Source organism: Chiloscyllium punctatum, unplaced genomic scaffold, assembly GCF_047496795.1.
Source record: "Chiloscyllium punctatum isolate Juve2018m unplaced genomic scaffold, sChiPun1.3 scaffold_1527, whole genome shotgun sequence".
Taxonomy (NCBI): Eukaryota; Metazoa; Chordata; class Chondrichthyes; order Orectolobiformes; family Hemiscylliidae; genus Chiloscyllium; species Chiloscyllium punctatum.
In genome coordinates, this window is record NW_027311261.1 from 1 (window position 1) to 17,163 (window position 17,163).

At 46.4% G+C, this 17,163-nt stretch overlaps 7 non-coding genes across 7 annotated transcripts; all 7 read right to left on the minus strand.

The window, feature by feature from the left end:
* Positions 1-606: 606 nt before the first annotated feature.
* On the minus strand, positions 607-688 carry trnal-aag (transfer RNA leucine (anticodon AAG)). The gene has a single exon. It is a non-coding gene; the product is annotated as a tRNA-Leu (tRNA).
* Positions 689-2,348: 1,660 nt separating this feature from the next.
* trnav-uac (transfer RNA valine (anticodon UAC)) lies at positions 2,349-2,421 on the minus strand. The gene has a single exon. It is a non-coding gene; the product is annotated as a tRNA-Val (tRNA).
* A 1,126-nt stretch (positions 2,422-3,547) lies between these two features.
* On the minus strand, positions 3,548-3,629 carry trnal-aag (transfer RNA leucine (anticodon AAG)). The gene has a single exon. It is a non-coding gene; the product is annotated as a tRNA-Leu (tRNA).
* A 2,859-nt stretch (positions 3,630-6,488) lies between these two features.
* trnal-aag (transfer RNA leucine (anticodon AAG)) lies at positions 6,489-6,570 on the minus strand. Its single transcript has one exon. It is a non-coding gene; the product is annotated as a tRNA-Leu (tRNA).
* Positions 6,571-9,429: 2,859 nt separating this feature from the next.
* trnal-aag (transfer RNA leucine (anticodon AAG)) lies at positions 9,430-9,511 on the minus strand. Its single transcript has one exon. It is a non-coding gene; the product is annotated as a tRNA-Leu (tRNA).
* A 2,859-nt stretch (positions 9,512-12,370) lies between these two features.
* trnal-aag (transfer RNA leucine (anticodon AAG)) lies at positions 12,371-12,452 on the minus strand. Its single transcript has one exon. It is a non-coding gene; the product is annotated as a tRNA-Leu (tRNA).
* Positions 12,453-15,310: 2,858 nt separating this feature from the next.
* On the minus strand, positions 15,311-15,392 carry trnal-aag (transfer RNA leucine (anticodon AAG)). Its single transcript has one exon. It is a non-coding gene; the product is annotated as a tRNA-Leu (tRNA).
* Positions 15,393-17,163: the final 1,771 nt, after the last annotated feature.

The following is a 17,163-nucleotide window of genomic DNA, read 5'->3' on the forward strand; positions in this document are numbered from 1 at the left end:
TAAATGTGAGACAGTCAGGGGGCATGAGCCATAACGTAATCACACAACTAACAACAGGGCAATTCCAAACTACTCTTTCAAACATACTGGAGCCTGAGTGCACCACCACTTCCCAGACAATGCTGCAAAGAGACAAAAAAAAGAACATAATAAGAATGGGCCATAAAAAGTGAATTTCACCAATCACAGTCTCGATTAGATTACCTTTCCCTTCCGATGACTCCAGGACTGAAATGAAGGAAGTGGGAGAAATTCAATAACATATGACATCGAAATACATTGGAACGATTTTCTCATTGGCCAGAAAACCAAATAACGACGAGTCGAGTCACCGTAGGACTCTGTTTCGCAACAACGATGAAATAGCAGTCTCCATTCGGTTCCAGTAAAAGCTCAACTTGCCTGGAACAGAAAGCAAGAGTAGAGCCGCTGGCGATTTTCCGCGCGGGAGGCGAACACGAGCATGACAGCACAGACACTTTGGAAAATTCGGCACTTACCAACACCACAATCAATTCCCCGGGAAGCAAACTCATTTTGCTTCTGTTTTAAACAGAAATGCCGCAGGGGATCGAAACAGCATTTAAACTAGCTGCTCCGCAGAAATGGCAGCGGTGGGATTCGAACCCACGCCTCTGTCGAGACTGGAGCCTTAATCCAGCGCCTTAGACCGCTCGGCCACACTACCAACACGCCCACGACTCCATTTTCTTGCACTTCCAATTGTGTTCCTGCATAACAACAGATGTAAACTCACGTGAAAAGGGTTCCATGATCCCTCTCCGACTCGCACAGCTGCTGGGATGTGCCCGTCTACAATATCAATTTCTCAGCAGTTAACGATAGCCCATCAATCCAGACAAAAATCACTGGTAAACTGAGTCTATCTTCTCAGACTTCGATTCAGCTACAGATGTATCTGTGAGTGCGTGAGAATATATGATCGATTATGATTGGGTCAAATTACCATGAGCTACTTGACATTACTGCAATTTCGATTCTTGCTTTGCTCAATGATTTCACCCATTGCTCGAAACAGGACAACTTTCACGTTTACACGGAACATGAAACACACCGGACTACAGGGGAAATGCACAAAGCTGAGCAGGCCGTTTCCCAAATCATACCGTGCAGCATAGTTTCAGTCACTGTGTCTGTTTTGCAGAATAAGGTTCCCAAAGAATGTTCCACCCTAAAACCGGAGGTAGCATTACAATTCGAGAAGGACAGATTACATTGTGAGGAAGGTCTGACTTCGGGGCCGGTTCGAGATGCCACTTTCCTTGCCTTTTACCTAACCGTGCAATTTGCTGCAGATTGCACATGGACATGAGCCTCATGGATACCAACTGATTTGGAAACCTGTGTGGGAATCGATGAGAATAAGCGACTCAATAAAGTTTAACAAGTTCCATGGTGCTTTTTAGAAATGCAGTTTCTCTTCACCTCAATCCAAAAGGCAGTTTCCGAACATAGTAACAGAAGTCAAAAGGTAATTACCTCACCCCACCCCCACTCCGGAAGAGGTGCTAACTGCCCCTGATTGCTTTTTGTTCACGATGTGAAGAGCTCTCACGCCTGAGTCACCGTCACGCCTCTGGTTGCTGAGTGAATCACAACGAAGGACTTTCTCCAGAGCTGCAACTGCCTCACTTCCCCACTCGCCCTCCCCGTTTACATTTTCCTGCTCGTCAGTGATTTAATGAAAACCAAATGGATGCGATGTCATTCTGTAGCCTCTCTGTCGATTCCTCCGTTTCCGTTCCAACCTGGCTTAGATCTCGGGGCGCACCTTAATACTAGCGACGCTATGAAAGCACAGGTCCAGAGGCTCCTCGGAGAGTGGAATTTCTATCATTGCTGTTGCTGATTGAATGAGCCACTAACGTGCGAACTGCTCCAAAACATGATTCAGGACCTCTGGTGCCAATTCTCACACGTTGAATAACGACAGACACCTTCCAAATGAGGTCTTTCAGAGACGACTTTGGGATACATTTGACAGACAGACTAGTTGAGGAATCCGTGGTGAACTGTGACACCAGCACATCAGCTTCTTCCCTGTCTTTGAACCGGGCCGCCTGCGCAAGGAATGCGAATGCGGTAATGCTTTTCGTGGAAGGATCAGAAGGGGGTAACTACACTCTCAAACAGAATGGCATATGATCAGAACCAGGTTGGAGAAAAACTTTACAATGCTTTTGCACAGTAATTAAACGGAGCGGCATTGCATTGCACTACGAGCGACGATTTATTCGAGCAAACTCGAAGGCAGGTTTGCACATGGGAAAGCAAGCAAGAAAGCTCCGTTCTTGTCGATGTCAAAGGCTGCAGGTGAAGAGCAAAGCAGTTTCTGCCCAGTTTCGAACTGGGGACCTTTCGCGTGTAAGGCGAACGTGATGACCACTACACTACAGAAACAAGCCTCGGTCATCCCCGCTGCAGCTCAGTGGCATCCAGCACTGAAAGTTGAAGCCATTCGACCTTTCACCTTTCTGTTTCCGTTAGCTCGTTGTTTAATGGGACTTGTTTAATTTTGGCTATGTGGTGAGCATGGACGAGATACACCGAAGTATCTGTTTCCACGCGGTGTACCCCAATAACGTTGTGTCGCTTACACCTGCTTTAAAGAATTACGTTTTTGCGGAGCTTACCGTCGCAGTCTGTGGCAAAATCTTTTCGTCTGTTCGACTGCTCACGGGAAAGGTAGCATTGTGAAACACTGCAGAAACGAACGACTTCCTTACTTTTGCTCCGACTGACCATACTCCGTGAAAATTTCCCAGATTCTCAGTTGAGGATTTTTGCAGCTGGAAGTTACCTCAGAAACCCTGTTAATTCGTAATGTATTGAGCGAATCGCAAAACAGAAAGCATTTAACACGGAACACAAACAAAACGGGAAAACCAAATGCATTTTCAGACACAGCGAGCATGAATGCTAAATGTGAGACAGTCAGGGGGCATGAGCCATAACGTAATCACACAACTAACAACAGGGCAATTCCAAACTACTCTTTCAAACATACTGGAGCCTGAGTGCACCACCACTTCCCAGACAATGCTGCAAAGAGACAAAAAAAAGAACATAATAAGAATGGGCCATAAAAAGTGAATTTCACCAATCACAGTCTCGATTAGATTACCTTTCCCTTCCGATGACTCCAGGACTGAAATGAAGGAAGTGGGAGAAATTCAATAACATATGACATCGAAATACATTGGAACGATTTTCTCATTGGCCAGAAAACCAAATAACGACGAGTCGAGTCACCGTAGGACTCTGTTTCGCAACAACGATGAAATAGCAGTCTCCATTCGGTTCCAGTAAAAGCTCAACTTGCCTGGAACAGAAAGCAAGAGTAGAGCCGCTGGCGATTTTCCGCGCGGGAGGCGAACACGAGCATGACAGCACAGACACTTTGGAAAATTCGGCACTTACCAACACCACAATCAATTCCCCGGGAAGCAAACTCATTTTGCTTCTGTTTTAAACAGAAATGCCGCAGGGGATCGAAACAGCTTTTAAACTAGCTGCTCCGCAGAAATGGCAGCGGTGGGATTCGAACCCACGCCTCTGTCGAGACTGGAGCCTTAATCCAGCGCCTTAGACCGCTCGGCCACACTACCAACACGCCCACGACTCCATTTTCTTGCACTTCCAATTGTGTTCCTGCATAACAACAGATGTAAACTCACGTGAAAAGGGTTCCATGATCCCTCTCCGACTCGCACAGCTGCTGGGATGTGCCCGTCTACAATATCAATTTCTCAGCAGTTAACGATAGCCCATCAATCCAGACAAAAATCACTGGTAAACTGAGTCTATCTTCTCAGACTTCGATTCAGCTACAGATGTATCTGTGAGTGCGTGAGAATATATGATCGATTATGATTGGGTCAAATTACCATGAGCTACTTGACATTACTGCAATTTCGATTCTTGCTTTGCTCAATGATTTCACCCATTGCTCGAAACAGGACAACTTTCACGTTTACACGGAACATGAAACACACCGGACTACAGGGGAAATGCACAAAGCTGAGCAGGCCGTGTCCCAAATCATACCGTGCAGCATAGTTTCAGTCACTGTGTCTGTTTTGCAGAATAAGTTTCCCAAAGAATGTTCCACCCTAAAACCGGAGGTAGCATTACAATTCGAGAAGGACAGATTACATTGTGAGGAAGGTCTGACCTCGGGGCCGGTTCGAGATGCCACTTTCCTTGCCTTTTACCTAACCGTGCAATTTGCTGCAGATTGCACCTGGACATGAGCCTCATGGATACCAACTGAGTTGGAAACCTGTGTGGGAATCGATGAGAAAAAGCGACTCAATAAAGTTTAACAAGTTCCATGGTGCTTTTTAGAAATGCAGTTTCTCTTCACCTCAATCCAAAAGGCAGTTTCCGAACATAGTAACAGAAGTCAAAAGGTAATTACCTCACCCCACCCCCACTCCGGAAGAGGTGCTAACTGCCCTTGATTGCTTTTTGTTCACGATGTGAAGAGCTCTCACGCCTGAGTCACCGTCACGTCTCTGGTTGCTGAGTGAATCACAACGAAGGACTTTCTCCAGAGCTGCAACTGCCTCACTTCCCCACTCGCCCTCCCCGTTTACATTTTCCTGCTCGTCAGTGATTTAATGAAAACCAAATGGATGCGATGTCATTCTGTAGCCTCTCTGTCGATTCCTCCATTTCCGTTCCAACCTGGCTTAGATCTCGGGGCGCACCTTAATACTAGCGACGCTATGAAAGCACAGGTCCAGAGGTTCCTCTGAGAGTGGAATTTCTTTCATTGCTGTTGCTGATTGAATGAGCCACTAACGTGCGAACTGCTCCAAAACATGATTCAGGACCTCTGGTGCCAATTCTCACACGTTGAATAACGACAGACACCTTCCAAATGAGGTCTTTCAGAGACGACTTTGGGATACATTTGACAGACAGACTAGTTGAGGAATCCGTGGTGCACTGTGACACCAGCACATCAGCTTCTTCCCTGTCTTTGAACCGGGCCGCCTGCGCAAGGAATGCGAATGCGGTAATGCTTTTCGTGGAAGGATCAGAAGGGGGTAACTACACTCTCAAACAGAATGGCATATGATCAGAACCAGGTTGGAGAAAAACTTTACAATGCTTTTGCACAGTAATTAAACGGAGCGGCATTGCATTGCACTACGAGCGACGATTTATTCGAGCAAACTCGAAGGCAGGTTTGCACATGGGAAAGCAAGCAAACAAGCTCCGTTCTTGTCGATGTCAAAGGCTGCAGTTGAAGAGCAAAGCAGTTTCTGCCCAGTTGCGAACTGGGGACCTTTCGCGTGTAAGGCGAACGTGATGACCACTACACTACAGAAACAAGCCTCGGTCGTCCCCGCTGCAGCTCAGTGGCATCCAGCACTGAAAGTTGAAGCCATTCGACCTTTCACCTTTCTGTTTCCGTTAGCTCGTTGTTTAATGGGACTTGTTTAATTTTGGCTATGTGGTGAGCATGGACGAGATACACCGAAGTATCTGTTTCCACGCGGTGTACCCCAATAACGTTGTGTCGCTTACACCTGCTTTAAAGAATTACGTTTTTGCGGAGCTTACCGTCGCAGTCTGTGGCAAAATCTTTTCGTCTGTTCGACTGCTCACGGGAAAGGTAGCATTGTGAAACACTGCAGAAACGAACGACTTCCTTACTTTTGCTCCGACTGACCATACTCCGTGAAAATTTCCCAGATTCTCAGTTGAGGATTTTTGCAGCTGGAAGTTACCTCAGAAACCCTGTTAATTCGTAATGTATTGAGCGAATCGCAAAACAGAAAGCATTTAACACGGAACACAAACAAAACGGGAAAACCAAATGCATTTTCAGACACAGCGAGCATGAATGCTAAATGTGAGACAGTCAGGGGGCATGAGCCATAACGTAATCACACAACTAACAACAGGGCAATTCCAAACTACTCTTTCAAACATACTGGAGCCTGAGTGCACCACCACTTCCCAGACAATGCTGCAAAGAGACAAAAAAAAGAACATAATAAGAATGGGCCATAAAAAGTGAATTTCACCAATCACAGTCTCGATTAGATTACCTTTCCCTTCCGATGACTCCAGGACTGAAATGAAGGAAGTGGGAGAAATTCAATAACATATGACATCGAAATACATTGGAACGATTTTCTCATTGGCCAGAAAACCAAATAACGACGAGTCGAGTCACCGTAGGACTCTGTTTCGCAACAACGATGAAATAGCAGTCTCCATTCGGTTCCAGTAAAAGCTCAACTTGCCTGGAACAGAAAGCAAGAGTAGAGCCGCTGGCGATTTTCCGCGCGGGAGGCGAACACGAGCATGACAGCACAGACACTTTGGAAAATTCGGCACTTACCAACACCACAATCAATTCCCCGGGAAGCAAACTCATTTTGCTTCTGTTTTAAACAGAAATGCCGCAGGGGATCGAAACAGCATTTAAACTAGCTGCTCCGCAGAAATGGCAGCGGTGGGATTCGAACCCACGCCTCTGTCGAGACTGGAGCCTTAATCCAGCGCCTTAGACCGCTCGGCCACACTACCAACACGCCCACGACTCCATTTTCTTGCACTTCCAATTGTGTTCCTGCATAACAACAGATGTAAACTCACGTGAAAAGGGTTCCATGATCCCTCTCCGACTCGCACAGCTGCTGGGATGTGCCCGTCTACAATATCAATTTCTCAGCAGTTAACGATAGCCCATCAATCCAGACAAAAATCACTGGTAAACTGAGTCTATCTTCTCAGACTTCGATTCAGCTACAGATGTATCTGTGAGTGCGTGAGAATATATGATCGATTATGATTGGGTCAAATTACCATGAGCTACTTGACATTACTGCAATTTCGATTCTTGCTTTGCTCAATGATTTCACCCATTGCTCGAAACAGGACAACTTTCACGTTTACACGGAACATGAAACACACCGGACTACAGGGGAAATGCACAAAGCTGAGCAGGCCGTTTCCCAAATCATACCGTGCAGCATAGTTTCAGTCACTGTGTCTGTTTTGCAGAATAAGGTTCCCAAAGAATGTTCCACCCTAAAACCGGAGGTAGCATTACAATTCGAGAAGGACAGATTACATTGTGAGGAAGGTCTGACTTCGGGGCCGGTTCGAGATGCCACTTTCCTTGCCTTTTACCTAACCGTGCAATTTGCTGCAGATTGCACATGGACATGAGCCTCATGGATACCAACTGATTTGGAAACCTGTGTGGGAATCGATGAGAATAAGCGACTCAATAAAGTTTAACAAGTTCCATGGTGCTTTTTAGAAATGCAGTTTCTCTTCACCTCAATCCAAAAGGCAGTTTCCGAACATAGTAACAGAAGTCAAAAGGTAATTACCTCACCCCACCCCCACTCCGGAAGAGGTGCTAACTGCCCTTGATTGCTTTTTGTTCACGATGTGAAGAGCTCTCACGCCTGAGTCACCGTCACGTCTCTGGTTGCTGAGTGAATCACAACGAAGGACTTTCTCCAGAGCTGCAACTGCCTCACTTCCCCACTCGCCCTCCCCGTTTACATTTTCCTGCTCGTCAGTGATTTAATGAAAACCAAATGGATGCGATGTCATTCTGTAGCCTCTCTGTCGATTCCTCCGTTTCCGTTCCAACCTGGCTTAGATCTCGGGGCGCACCTTAATACTAGCGACGCTATGAAAGCACAGGTCCAGAGGTTCCTCTGAGAGTGGAATTTCTTTCATTGCTGTTGCTGATTGAATGAACCACTAACGTGCGAACTGCTCCAAAACATGATTCAGGACCTCTGGTGCCAATTCTCACACGTTGAATAACGACAGACACCTTCCAAATGAGGTCTTTCAGAGACGACTTTGGGATACATTTGACAGACAGACTAGTTGAGGAATCCGTGGTGCACTGTGACACCAGCACATCAGCTTCTTCCCTGTCTTTGAACCGGGCCGCCTGCGCAAGGAATGCGAATGCGGTAATGCTTTTCGTGGAAGGATCAGAAGGGGGTAACTACACTCTCAAACAGAATGGCATATGATCAGAACCAGGTTGGAGAAAAACTGTACAATGCTTTTGCACAGTAATTAAACGGAGCGGCATTGCATTGCACTACGAGCGACGATTTATTCGAGCAAACTCGAAGGCAGGTTTGCACATGGGAAAGCAAGCAAACAAGCTCCGTTCTTGTCGATGTCAAAGGCTGCAGTTGAAGAGCAAAGCAGTTTCTGCCCAGTTGCGAACTGGGGACCTTTCGCGTGTAAGGCGAACGTGATGACCACTACACTACAGAAACAAGCCTCGGTCGTCCCCGCTGCAGCTCAGTGGCATCCAGCACTGAAAGTTGAAGCCATTCGACCTTTCACCTTTCTGTTTCCGTTAGCTCGTTGTTTAATGGGACTTGTTTAATTTTGGCTATGTGGTGAGCATGGACGAGATACACCGAAGTATCTGTTTCCACGCGGTGTACCCCAATAACGTTGTGTCGCTTACACCTGCTTTAAAGAATTACGTTTTTGCGGAGCTTACCGTCGCAGTCTGTGGCAAAATCTTTTCGTCTGTTCGACTGCTCACGGGAAAGGTAGCATTGTGAAACACTGCAGAAACGAACGACTTCCTTACTTTTGCTCCGACTGACCATACTCCGTGAAAATTTCCCAGATTCTCAGTTGAGGATTTTTGCAGCTGGAAGTTACCTCAGAAACCCTGTTAATTCGTAATGTATTGAGCGAATCGCAAAACAGAAAGCATTTAACACGGAACACAAACAAAACGGGAAAACCAAATGCATTTTCAGACACAGCGAGCATGAATGCTAAATGTGAGACAGTCAGGGGGCATGAGCCATAACGTAATCACACAACTAACAACAGGGCAATTCCAAACTACTCTTTCAAACATACTGGAGCCTGAGTGCACCACCACTTCCCAGACAATGCTGCAAAGAGACAAAAAAAAGAACATAATAAGAATGGGCCATAAAAAGTGAATTTCACCAATCACAGTCTCGATTAGATTACCTTTCCCTTCCGATGACTCCAGGACTGAAATGAAGGAAGTGGGAGAAATTCAATAACATATGACATCGAAATACATTGGAACGATTTTCTCATTGGCCAGAAAACCAAATAACGACGAGTCGAGTCACCGTAGGACTCTGTTTCGCAACAACGATGAAATAGCAGTCTCCATTCGGTTCCAGTAAAAGCTCAACTTGCCTGGAACAGAAAGCAAGAGTAGAGCCGCTGGCGATTTTCCGCGCGGGAGGCGAACACGAGCATGACAGCACAGACACTTTGGAAAATTCGGCACTTACCAACACCACAATCAATTCCCCGGGAAGCAAACTCATTTTGCTTCTGTTTTAAACAGAAATGCCGCAGGGGATCGAAACAGCTTTTAAACTAGCTGCTCCGCAGAAATGGCAGCGGTGGGATTCGAACCCACGCCTCTGTCGAGACTGGAGCCTTAATCCAGCGCCTTAGACCGCTCGGCCACACTACCAACACGCCCACGACTCCATTTTCTTGCACTTCCAATTGTGTTCCTGCATAACAACAGATGTAAACTCACGTGAAAAGGGTTCCATGATCCCTCTCCGACTCGCACAGCTGCTGGGATGTGCCCGTCTACAATATCAATTTCTCAGCAGTTAACGATAGCCCATCAATCCAGACAAAAATCACTGGTAAACTGAGTCTATCTTCTCAGACTTCGATTCAGCTACAGATGTATCTGTGAGTGCGTGAGAATATATGATCGATTATGATTGGGTCAAATTACCATGAGCTACTTGACATTACTGCAATTTCGATTCTTGCTTTGCTCAATGATTTCACCCATTGCTCGAAACAGGACAACTTTCACGTTTACACGGAACATGAAACACACCGGACTACAGGGGAAATGCACAAAGCTGAGCAGGCCGTTTCCCAAATCATACCGTGCAGCATAGTTTCAGTCACTGTGTCTGTTTTGCAGAATAAGGTTCCCAAAGAATGTTCCACCCTAAAACCGGAGGTAGCATTACAATTCGAGAAGGACAGATTACATTGTGAGGAAGGTCTGACCTCGGGGCCGGTTCGAGATGCCACTTTCCTTGCCTTTTACCTAACCGTGCAATTTGCTGCAGATTGCACCTGGACATGAGCCTCATGGATACCAACTGAGTTGGAAACCTGTGTGGGAATCGATGAGAAAAAGCGACTCAATAAAGTTTAACAAGTTCCATGGTGCTTTTTAGAAATGCAGTTTCTCTTCACCTCAATCCAAAAGGCAGTTTCCGAACATAGTAACAGAAGTCAAAAGGTAATTACCTCACCCCACCCCCACTCCGGAAGAGGTGCTAACTGCCCTTGATTGCTTTTTGTTCACGATGTGAAGAGCTCTCACGCCTGAGTCACCGTCACGTCTCTGGTTGCTGAGTGAATCACAACGAAGGACTTTCTCCAGAGCTGCAACTGCCTCACTTCCCCACTCGCCCTCCCCGTTTACATTTTCCTGCTCGTCAGTGATTTAATGAAAACCAAATGGATGCGATGTCATTCTGTAGCCTCTCTGTCGATTCCTCCGTTTCCGTTCCAACCTGGCTTAGATCTCGGGGCGCATCTTAATACTAGCGACGCTATGAAAGCACAGGTCCAGAGGTTCCTCGGAGAGTGGAATTTCTTTCATTGCTGTTGCTGATTGAATGAGCCACTAACGTGCGAACTGCTCCAAAACATGATTCAGGACCTCTGGTGCCAATTCTCACACGTTGAATAACGACAGACACCTTCCAAATGAGGTCTTTCAGAGACGACTTTGGGATACATTTGACAGACAGACTAGTTGAGGAATCCGTGGTGAACTGTGACACCAGCACATCAGCTTCTTCCCTGTCTTTGAACCGGGCCGCCTGCGCAAGGAATGCGAATGCGGTAATGCTTTTCGTGGAAGGATCAGAAGGGGGTAACTACACTCTCAAACAGAATGGCATATGATCAGAACCAGGTTGGAGAAAAACTTTACAATGCTTTTGCACAGTAATTAAACGGAGCGGCATTGCATTGCACTACGAGCGACCATTTATTCGAGCAAACTCGAAGGCAGGTTTGCACATGGGAAAGCAAGCAAGAAAGCTCCGTTCTTGTCGATGTCAAAGGCTGCAGGTGAAGAGCAAAGCAGTTTCTGCCCAGTTGCGAACTGGGGACCTTTCGCGTGTAAGGCGAACGTGATGACCACTACACTACAGAAACAAGCCTCGGTCGTCCCCGCTGCAGCTCAGTGGCATCCAGCACTGAAAGTTGAAGCCATTCGACCTTTCACCTTTCTGTTTCCGTTAGCTCGTTGTTTAATGGGACTTGTTTAATTTTGGCTATGTGGTGAGCATGGACGAGATACACCGAAGTATCTGTTTCCACGCGGTGTACCCCAATAACGTTGTGTCGCTTACACCTGCTTTAAAGAATTACGTTTTTGCGGAGCTTACCGTCGCAGTCTGTGGCAAAATCTTTTCGTCTGTTCGACTGCTCACGGGAAAGGTAGCATTGTGAAACACTGCAGAAACGAACGACTTCCTTACTTTTGCTCCGACTGACCATACTCCGTGAAAATTTCCCAGATTCTCAGTTGAGGATTTTTGCAGCTGGAAGTTACCTCAGAAACCCTGTTAATTCGTAATGTATTGAGCGAATCGCAAAACAGAAAGCATTTAACACGGAACACAAACAAAACGGGAAAACCAAATGCATTTTCAGACACAGCGAGCATGAATGCTAAATGTGAGACAGTCAGGGGGCATGAGCCATAACGTAATCACACAACTAACAACAGGGCAATTCCAAACTACTCTTTCAAACATACTGGAGCCTGAGTGCACCACCACTTCCCAGACAATGCTGCAAAGAGACAAAAAAAAGAACATAATAAGAATGGGCCATAAAAAGTGAATTTCACCAATCACAGTCTCGATTAGATTACCTTTCCCTTCCGATGACTCCAGGACTGAAATGAAGGAAGTGGGAGAAATTCAATAACATATGACATCGAAATACATTGGAACGATTTTCTCATTGGCCAGAAAACCAAATAACGACGAGTCGAGTCACCGTAGGACTCTGTTTCGCAACAACGATGAAATAGCAGTCTCCATTCGGTTCCAGTAAAAGCTCAACTTGCCTGGAACAGAAAGCAAGAGTAGAGCCGCTGGCGATTTTCCGCGCGGGAGGCGAACACGAGCATGACAGCACAGACACTTTGGAAAATTCGGCACTTACCAACACCACAATCAATTCCCCGGGAAGCAAACTCATTTTGCTTCTGTTTTAAACAGAAATGCCGCAGGGGATCGAAACAGCTTTTAAACTAGCTGCTCCGCAGAAATGGCAGCGGTGGGATTCGAACCCACGCCTCTGTCGAGACTGGAGCCTTAATCCAGCGCCTTAGACCGCTCGGCCACACTACCAACACGCCCACGACTCCATTTTCTTGCACTTCCAATTGTGTTCCTGCATAACAACAGATGTAAACTCACGTGAAAAGGGTTCCATGATCCCTCTCCGACTCGCACAGCTGCTGGGATGTGCCCGTCTACAATATCAATTTCTCAGCAGTTAACGATAGCCCATCAATCCAGACAAAAATCACTGGTAAACTGAGTCTATCTTCTCAGACTTCGATTCAGCTACAGATGTATCTGTGAGTGCGTGAGAATATATGATCGATTATGATTGGGTCAAATTACCATGAGCTACTTGACATTACTGCAATTTCGATTCTTGCTTTGCTCAATGATTTCACCCATTGCTCGAAACAGGACAACTTTCACGTTTACACGGAACATGAAACACACCGGACTACAGGGGAAATGCACAAAGCTGAGCAGGCCGTGTCCCAAATCATACCGTGCAGCATAGTTTCAGTCACTGTGTCTGTTTTGCAGAATAAGTTTCCCAAAGAATGTTCCACCCTAAAACCGGAGGTAGCATTACAATTCGAGAAGGACAGATTACATTGTGAGGAAGGTCTGACCTCGGGGCCGGTTCGAGATGCCACTTTCCTTGCCTTTTACCTAACCGTGCAATTTGCTGCAGATTGCACCTGGACATGAGCCTCATGGATACCAACTGAGTTGGAAACCTGTGTGGGAATCGATGAGAAAAAGCGACTCAATAAAGTTTAACAAGTTCCATGGTGCTTTTTAGAAATGCAGTTTCTCTTCACCTCAATCCAAAAGGCAGTTTCCGAACATAGTAACAGAAGTCAAAAGGTAATTACCTCACCCCACCCCCACTCCGGAAGAGGTGCTAACTGCCCTTGATTGCTTTTTGTTCACGATGTGAAGAGCTCTCACGCCTGAGTCACCGTCACGTCTCTGGTTGCTGAGTGAATCACAACGAAGGACTTTCTCCAGAGCTGCAACTGCCTCACTTCCCCACTCGCCCTCCCCGTTTACATTTTCCTGCTCGTCAGTGATTTAATGAAAACCAAATGGATGCGATGTCATTCTGTAGCCTCTCTGTCGATTCCTCCATTTCCGTTCCAACCTGGCTTAGATCTCGGGGCGCACCTTAATACTAGCGACGCTATGAAAGCACAGGTCCAGAGGTTCCTCTGAGAGTGGAATTTCTTTCATTGCTGTTGCTGATTGAATGAGCCACTAACGTGCGAACTGCTCCAAAACATGATTCAGGACCTCTGGTGCCAATTCTCACACGTTGAATAACGACAGACACCTTCCAAATGAGGTCTTTCAGAGACGACTTTGGGATACATTTGACAGACAGACTAGTTGAGGAATCCGTGGTGCACTGTGACACCAGCACATCAGCTTCTTCCCTGTCTTTGAACCGGGCCGCCTGCGCAAGGAATGCGAATGCGGTAATGCTTTTCGTGGAAGGATCAGAAGGGGGTAACTACACTCTCAAACAGAATGGCATATGATCAGAACCAGGTTGGAGAAAAACTTTACAATGCTTTTGCACAGTAATTAAACGGAGCGGCATTGCATTGCACTACGAGCGACGATTTATTCGAGCAAACTCGAAGGCAGGTTTGCACATGGGAAAGCAAGCAAACAAGCTCCGTTCTTGTCGATGTCAAAGGCTGCAGTTGAAGAGCAAAGCAGTTTCTGCCCAGTTGCGAACTGGGGACCTTTCGCGTGTAAGGCGAACGTGATGACCACTACACTACAGAAACAAGCCTCGGTCGTCCCCGCTGCAGCTCAGTGGCATCCAGCACTGAAAGTTGAAGCCATTCGACCTTTCACCTTTCTGTTTCCGTTAGCTCGTTGTTTAATGGGACTTGTTTAATTTTGGCTATGTGGTGAGCATGGACGAGATACACCGAAGTATCTGTTTCCACGCGGTGTACCCCAATAACGTTGTGTCGCTTACACCTGCTTTAAAGAATTACGTTTTTGCGGAGCTTACCGTCGCAGTCTGTGGCAAAATCTTTTCGTCTGTTCGACTGCTCACGGGAAAGGTAGCATTGTGAAACACTGCAGAAACGAACGACTTCCTTACTTTTGCTCCGACTGACCATACTCCGTGAAAATTTCCCAGATTCTCAGTTGAGGATTTTTGCAGCTGGAAGTTACCTCAGAAACCCTGTTAATTCGTAATGTATTGAGCGAATCGCAAAACAGAAAGCATTTAACACGGAACACAAACAAAACGGGAAAACCAAATGCATTTTCAGACACAGCGAGCATGAATGCTAAATGTGAGACAGTCAGGGGGCATGAGCCATAACGTAATCACACAACTAACAACAGGGCAATTCCAAACTACTCTTTCAAACATACTGGAGCCTGAGTGCACCACCACTTCCCAGACAATGCTGCAAAGAGACAAAAAAAGAACATAATAAGAATGGGCCATAAAAAGTGAATTTCACCAATCACAGTCTCGATTAGATTACCTTTCCCTTCCGATGACTCCAGGACTGAAATGAAGGAAGTGGGAGAAATTCAATAACATATGACATCGAAATACATTGGAACGATTTTCTCATTGGCCAGAAAACCAAATAACGACGAGTCGAGTCACCGTAGGACTCTGTTTCGCAACAACGATGAAATAGCAGTCTCCATTCGGTTCCAGTAAAAGCTCAACTTGCCTGGAACAGAAAGCAAGAGTAGAGCCGCTGGCGATTTTCCGCGCGGGAGGCGAACACGAGCATGACAGCACAGACACTTTGGAAAATTCGGCACTTACCAACACCACAATCAATTCCCCGGGAAGCAAACTCATTTTGCTTCTGTTTTAAACAGAAATGCCGCAGGGGATCGAAACAGCATTTAAACTAGCTGCTCCGCAGAAATGGCAGCGGTGGGATTCGAACCCACGCCTCTGTCGAGGCTGGAGCCTTAATCCAGCGCCTTAGACCGCTCGGCCACACTACCAACACGCCCACGACTCCATTTTCTTGCACTTCCAATTGTGTTCCTGCATAACAACAGATGTAAACTCACGTGAAAAGGGTTCCATGATCCCTCTCCGACTCGCACAGCTGCTGGGATGTGCCCGTCTACAATATCAATTTCTCAGCAGTTAACGATAGCCCATCAATCCAGACAAAAATCACTGGTAAACTGAGTCTATCTTCTCAGACTTCGATTCAGCTACAGATGTATCTGTGAGTGCGTGAGAATATATGATCGATTATGATTGGGTCAAATTACCATGAGCTACTTGACATTACTGCAATTTCGATTCTTGCTTTGCTCAATGATTTCACCCATTGCTCGAAACAGGACAACTTTCACGTTTACACGGAACATGAAACACACCGGACTACAGGGGAAATGCACAAAGCTGAGCAGGCCGTTTCCCAAATCATACCGTGCAGCATAGTTTCAGTCACTGTGTCTGTTTTGCAGAATAAGGTTCCCAAAGAATGTTCCACCCTAAAACCGGAGGTAGCATTACAATTCGAGAAGGACAGATTACATTGTGAGGAAGGTCTGACCTCGGGGCCGGTTCGAGATGCCACTTTCCTTGCCTTTTACCTAACCGTGCAATTTGCTGCAGATTGCACATGGACATGAGCCTCATGGATACCAACTGAGTTGGAAACCTGTGTGGGAATCGATGAGAAAAAGCGACTCAATAAAGTTTAACAAGTTCCATGGTGCTTATTAGAAATGCAGTTTCTCTTCACCTCAATCCAAAAGGCAGTTTCCGAACATAGTAACAGAAGTCAAAAGGTAATTACCTCACCCCACCCCCACTCCGGAAGAGGTGCTAACTGCCCTTGATTGCTTTTTGTTCACGATGTGAAGAGCTCTCACGCCTGAGTCACCGTCACGTCTCTGGTTGCTGAGTGAATCACAACGAAGGACTTTCTCCAGAGCTGCAACTGCCTCACTTCCCCACTCGCCCTCCCCGTTTACATTTTCCTGCTCGTCAGTGATTTAATGAAAACCAAATGGATGCGATGTCATTCTGTAGCCTCTCTGTCGATTCCTCCGTTTCCGTTCCAACCTGGCTTAGATCTCGGGGCGCACCTTAATACTAGCGACGCTATGAAAGCACAGGTCCAGAGGTTCCTCTGAGAGTGGAATTTCTTTCATTGCTGTTGCTGATTGAATGAACCACTAACGTGCGAACTGCTCCAAAACATGATTCAGGACCTCTGGTGCCAATTCTCACACGTTGAATAACGACAGACACCTTCCAAATGAGGTCTTTCAGAGACGACTTTGGGATACATTTGACAGACAGACTAGTTGAGGAATCCGTGGTGCACTGTGACACCAGCACATCAGCTTCTTCCCTGTCTTTGAACCGGGCCGCCTGCGCAAGGAATGCGAATGCGGTAATGCTTTTCGTGGAAGGATCAGAAGGGGGTAACTACACTCTCAAACAGAATGGCATATGATCAGAACCAGGTTGGAGAAAAACTTTACAATGCTTTTGCACAGTAATTAAACGGAGCGGCATTGCATTGCACTACGAGCGACGATTTATTCGAGCAAACTCGAAGGCAGGTTTGCACATGGGAAAGCAAGCAAACAAGCTCCGTTCTTGTCGATGTCAAAGGCTGCAGTTGAAGAGCAAAGCAGTTTCTGCCCAGTTGCGAACTGGGGACCTTTCGCGTGTAAGGCGAACGTGATGACCACTACACTACAGAAACAAGCCTCGGTCGTCCCCGCTGCAGCTCAGTGGCATCCA